The sequence below is a fragment of the Hippoglossus stenolepis genome, chromosome 6 (genome assembly GCF_022539355.2).
Source record: "Hippoglossus stenolepis isolate QCI-W04-F060 chromosome 6, HSTE1.2, whole genome shotgun sequence".
Taxonomy (NCBI): domain Eukaryota; kingdom Metazoa; phylum Chordata; class Actinopteri; order Pleuronectiformes; family Pleuronectidae; genus Hippoglossus; species Hippoglossus stenolepis.
In genome coordinates, this window is record NC_061488.1 from 1,312,834 (window position 1) to 1,318,559 (window position 5,726).

A 5,726-nucleotide genomic window follows, 5' to 3' on the forward strand; every position below is an offset into this window, starting at 1 on the left:
CAAAATCCTCAGCGTCAACAAGGATGGTGAGACGTAGTTCTTGTTGACGTATCGATCGGTCATTTGGCAAAAATGTGATTGAAACAGTTTTGAAATGGTGTGTGTTTGTTTTTGTGAGACTCCTACACAGTGCGTTTCTATGATGGTGTGGTTCTGACTGTGAAGCCCACCAAGGTCAAACCCTTCCAGGTAGTAAGAAATACTCATCTCCCATTGGTCCCCGTCTCATTGGCGCCACACGTCACAGCTCTGTTTGATTCTCAGTCTTTTTTGTCCGGGAAACAGAAGTCCAAATCTGAGAAGAGTGCAGTGGGAAGCGAGGGATGGGAGGAAGGAGAGAGCGAGGAGGAGCAGGACGAAGAGGAGGTGGACGGGGGAGAAAGAGATGAAGAGGGGGAGAAGAAGGAAGAGGAGGAAGAGGAGGAAGAGGACGAAGAGGACGAAGAGGAGGAAGAGGAGGAAGAGAAGGAAGAAACTGAGGAGGAAGAGGAGAGGAAGAGGAAGGCAGAAGCTTCACCCTCTCATCCACCAGTGAAGAAGAAAACCGATGAAGGTAAGTGAGACAATGTGACGTCAGCACAGCTGCTGTGTAGATACAGATGTTTGCTATGAAGCAGGGAGGTCAGTTACTTCTGTGTAACATAATACAATTAGAATTTAAAGAAAGGCTAAGTTCGCATGAATGTGCTTCTTTTAACTTCAGAATCATCAAACATGTAGTTTCCTAAACTTTTGCTCAGTGATGCTTCAAGCAAGTGTTGAAATGCATGTTGGGTAATGTGCAGGCAATCAGCCCTGGTGCGTGTGTGACTCATTTATCTCTTCAGAAGGAAAACTGGTTAAATCTCTGCTAAGTTCTTCTCCTCTTCCAGGTAGAAGCAGTGGAGCTCAAAGTCTGCCAATCACAGATGACTCCGCCCAGCTGGCAGCTTCTCATGACAGAGGTAAACATCGGATTTTCTTGCTGCGTGCCCCCCTCCATCTTTCACACTTAAAAGGTCTGATCAATATATACATGTATATTTAAAAAAGGCACAGCATGTGTATTTTCAGTATCGAAGCCAGAGAAACGGAGGCTGATTCAGGGACATTGTGTCGTGTAGTTTCTCAGAAAACTGAAAATCAAATAAAAATAAACATATCTTTGATTTGGGCCAATACATTAAAACAATGTGTCTGTAACTCTTTCTCTGTCGTTTCATCTTAGTCTTTGTTGTCCTCTCTCTTACTCAGACCTCCTGTTGGAGCGTCAGGCCCACCTCCCCACCACGCACAAGTACAGCAGAGAACCATGTAAGTACACACACTGACACACACACACACACACACACACACACACACACACACACACACACACACACACACACACACACACACACACACACACACACACACACACACACACACGGCCCTCATCACCAAAAGCTCTGGAACCTCCTCGTGTTTCCAAGTTGACGTCTTCGTCTTCTACGTGTACGGCTCCTCTTCATCCTGAGATGTTTGTGTTCTTCCAGCTTCACGTCCGTCACGTGTTAGAAACCTCATCAACACGTCCACTCGCTCTCTGGGAAGCTTCCACACATTGTCCTGCTGTTTCCTCACATGGACTCACTCTGACATGTTACACACATTTTACCAGGAGGCTGCAGGAGAAGATCCAGGAAATGTCCAGAGACACTGACTCAGACATTTGTTCTAACATACAGAACCTGCAGAACACGTCAGGAACACGTCTGTGGTTCAGTTAATGTTTGAAAGCAGAAAGAGACAATTGTGTTTGTTCCTTTATACATTTAATATAATTTATTCATACACACTCTCTCCGTGTCTTAGTGTATCGTGTGATAAAGAACCAGCCTCCTCCGATCCTCTCCATCGAGTTGGACCACAACCCGTTCAAGTGTCCGTCATCAGGCTGCACCAAGTCATTCAGGAAGGCAAGTCTGCTGCACTACCACATCAAGTACTACCACTCTGACCAGCAGCTGGACGAGGCAGGCAGCGAGCAGGAGGCACCGAGGTATCGTATCACACACACACACACACACACACACACACACACACACACACACACACACACACACACACACACACACACACACACACACACACACACAGAGTTAGAAGGAGGTACAGTTGTGTTGGGTTGTTGTAGGAGAAAGCGGTTGTCTTCTGAGGAGTCGACTCTGCGTCAGACAGGAAGAATGAGAACCAGAATATGACTTGTCACCGTGACGACACAGAGCACAGCCCCATTGGAACAGGTAGGACCGGAGCACGTGAACATTCTTACGTTTATTTGTGTGTAGCTCAGTTTTGACTCAGCATCATGCCCGTCTGTAAGCAGAGGTGAAGAAGGACGGTGGGAGGGAGGGAAGTGGAGGACAGAGCAAGAAGGAGAGGAAGAACTTCTTGAGGGTCAAACTAAAGAAGAAAAAGAAGAAGAAGAAGAAGAAGAAAAGTCAGTCAGGTGAGTCATTTTAGAGACTTTCCTCAATTCAACTTATTCTCATATCGGCCATTTTTCCTCTGACGTCACGCCCCGGGTGCAAAGAGTGTTAGAACAACGGCTGTTTTTCTGTTCTCGCCAGGTCTCGGCAGCAGTGACGACGAGAACACGGACAGACCTCCTCTCACTCTGAAGCTGTCCACCGGACAACCCAACACCCCTCCACCAGGTAGGGATATGCACACACGTCACAAACACTGGGCAGTGGTTCTTATTAATGTGAACAATATATAAACCGACGGCTGCCTGTCACATTCCTCCGTCCTTCTCCCTGCTCAGTCGACGAGGGCAGTGACTGGTCCACGTTAACAGCAGAGAGTGGCGAGGACACGCCCTCTTGGCCTGTTGCTATGGAGACAGACGAGTGCGAGGTGGTGAGGTGTGTTTGCGAGGTGGATGAGGAGAACGACTTCATGATCCAGGTAACACGCACAGTCACTTTATAATTTCCTTCATTAAAGGAGCAGTTCACATGTTTTCAAATCTGTGATCACGTGATTCTTGGTGTTTCTCCGCAGTGTGAGTCGTGTCTGTGTTGGCAGCATGGAACCTGTATGGGCCTATATGAAGACAACGTACCACATAACTACATCTGCTACTACTGCAGACACACTGCAGGTATGATTCACTGCTGTGTGTGTGTGTGTGTGTGTGTGTGTGTGTGTGTGTGTGTGTGTGCGTCATCCCAAATGATGTCACCTATAGATATGCTGGTGACGTCAAACACACACACACATATAGTGTCTTTGTTTCTGCTAACACAGAGGAGGCATGGTTCATGACCTATACTACAGCCAGCCATCAGGGGGCGGTCCAAATGATTTGGCATCACCTTTAGGTGCTGTCATGTCGTCCATCTTGTTTACAGTCTACGGTCCTCACTCATCCAGTTTTTGTTTTTAGGCTGGAGGCGGGCCCAGCGGTTCCTGTCAGAGCCTGATTTGCTGATATCTGGTCACATGTTCGGTCTGTCGTGTGTGAAGGAGAACTACTCCGAGATCAACGCCTCCAAGATCACGCACACCGGCCACCTGCTGGCGCACACGCATGGCCTCAATCAGGTCCTCAGTGGGCTGCAGCTGAAAATCAGCTTGTTACAGTAAGTTCGCTGTCGTCAGTGACTTGTTAAGTCCATGCAGACTCACATGTCTTCAGTCCATTTGTGTGTCTGTCCACGCAGCTCTCCGTCCCACCCCGATCTGCAGCTGTGGAGGTTGCCATGGAGGCAGCAGGAGGGGCCAAGATTGACTTCCAGCCCCAAAGGAGATCTGGCCTCCTGTTATGTCAGCAGCGAGCACTGCTACCAGAAGCCAGGAGCATCATGGGAAAAGGCTGAGGAGACAGAAAAAGAGGAACAGGAAGACAACACTGAGCTGAAGGTAACTACCTCTATCCTCAGACACTTTGTCCTTAACTCCTTTGTCCTCAGACCCTCCGCACGTTGATGCTCAACTGGGATAAGTAAAATGGATAAACAGTGTCAGGACGTCTGTCCCTCCAACAGACGAGTCCTCAGGATGAATGTCATTGTCTTTAATAAGAATCCTCGTTTCTAACTTCCGAGTCTTAATGCAGTCAATGTCGAGTCGCGTTGAGAGACCTGAAAATCAGGACTCGAGTTGAATTTGAATTCAAATGTGATGGAAGTTTTCTGGAAGCTGGTGAAAGTATAACTCAGGCAGCAGCTGATGTCTAATGCAGATGAGTGTAATGTAGACTTGCTGCACCAAGGAGACCAGAAGGTGGAACAACATCAACGTTAACAGACTAACATGAGCAAGTGTCACCTCCAAGTCTGCAGATGTCTCCCACAGCCTCCCAACTTAACTCCCCACCTCGGATCACCCATCCCTGCAGCATGTCCATTGAAGGCTCGAGATGCTGTCACTCTCTATGTTACATGTCCGTGTTCCGTGGACGAGACGGGCTCTGTTCTCCTAGTGGTGAACAAATAGCAGATGTAATGTGTTCGGATGGTCAAAGATTCCTTCACACAGACAGACCTTCCCCTGTGAGGTCGTTCTTCAGTTAGTAAACACTCCACTTTAAAAAAAGCAAAGCTCAGCTCAGAAGCCTTTAACTGAAGCTGCACTTCGTCCTCTCAGCTCTGAACAGATCCTGCTGTTGCTATGAGACCGCTGAGAACCAGATTGAGGCTCCGGCTCACTGGTGAATGTGGAACTAAATTTATCTCCAAGTGTTCTGTGAAATGAGCCTGAGCACAATGATGCAGCTTCACTGACGAAATGGTGTCAACATGAAAACAACACATTGTAAATTCAGTTTTCTCTGTGTGTTTGTAGGAAATAAAGACTGAAGACACCGACACTACGACTGATGATGATAAAAACACGTTGACACACACGGACACACTCGGCGACATCAACATAAAAACAGAAAAGCACACACACTCAGACTGCGAGGAACACACACACACCTGGACACGCATACCCGAGCCTCGTCCAGGGACAGAGGCCGAGTGTCAGCTGAACCTGCTGGAGCATGTCGAGTCTTTCCACCACCAGATCAGTGCCAGGATGGATCTGATAGAGCGGGAGCTGGACGGTAACACACGCACACACACACTGTTACAATGGAAAACATGAGGACCGTTCTGATTCTGTTTATCTTTTCGACCCGGAGGCCGATGTGTGAATTCCTGCCACTAGGGTTTGTCTCAATCATCCAAACTGTAAATACAGATTGAAGATGCGTCTCCACTTCCTCCCACTATCTAGAAAAAGCTAAAATACATGTATCTAAATACATGTATCTAAATACATGTATCTCGGATTCGAACGCTACCATCTTGCACTGATGACGTCGTTCGGAGTCAGAGTCTGTGCAGTAGTGATCAGGGAGTGGAGCCGTGGATCAGGGGTCAGTCTCAGCTGTCACTCATGACGTCTCAGACTGTTTTTATATCATCAAATAACAAATTCAAACCAAACTGATCAGAAACATAAACAATTGAACTTCAGTGAGATAAGAACGACCTGAAATGACAGAAACCGTCTTTGTCAAACATTTATTTAAAGTTTCGTCTGCTAACATGTAGTAGCTGGGTTTATACTGCAGCCAGCCACCAGGGGGTGACAGTTTGTTGATGTGATGAAGAGTGGGATGATGGGAGTTGTAGTCTTTATTGCAGTCAGCTCCTTCAGAGTTGATGGTTTTGACTCAACTGGCAGACAAAAATGCCACCAAATGAAGAAAC

The 5,726-nt window shown here is 47.3% G+C and overlaps 1 protein-coding gene and 1 pseudogene across 1 annotated transcript in view; one reads left to right on the forward strand and one right to left on the reverse strand.

Moving 5' to 3' along the window:
- Window positions 1-5,254, forward strand: part of LOC124851057 — a 7,306-nt pseudogene extending 2,052 nt beyond the window's left edge.
- The window catches only part of LOC118111309 (PHD finger protein 20), a 39,396-nt gene that overhangs the window by 24,979 nt on the left and 8,691 nt on the right, over window positions 1-5,726 (reverse strand).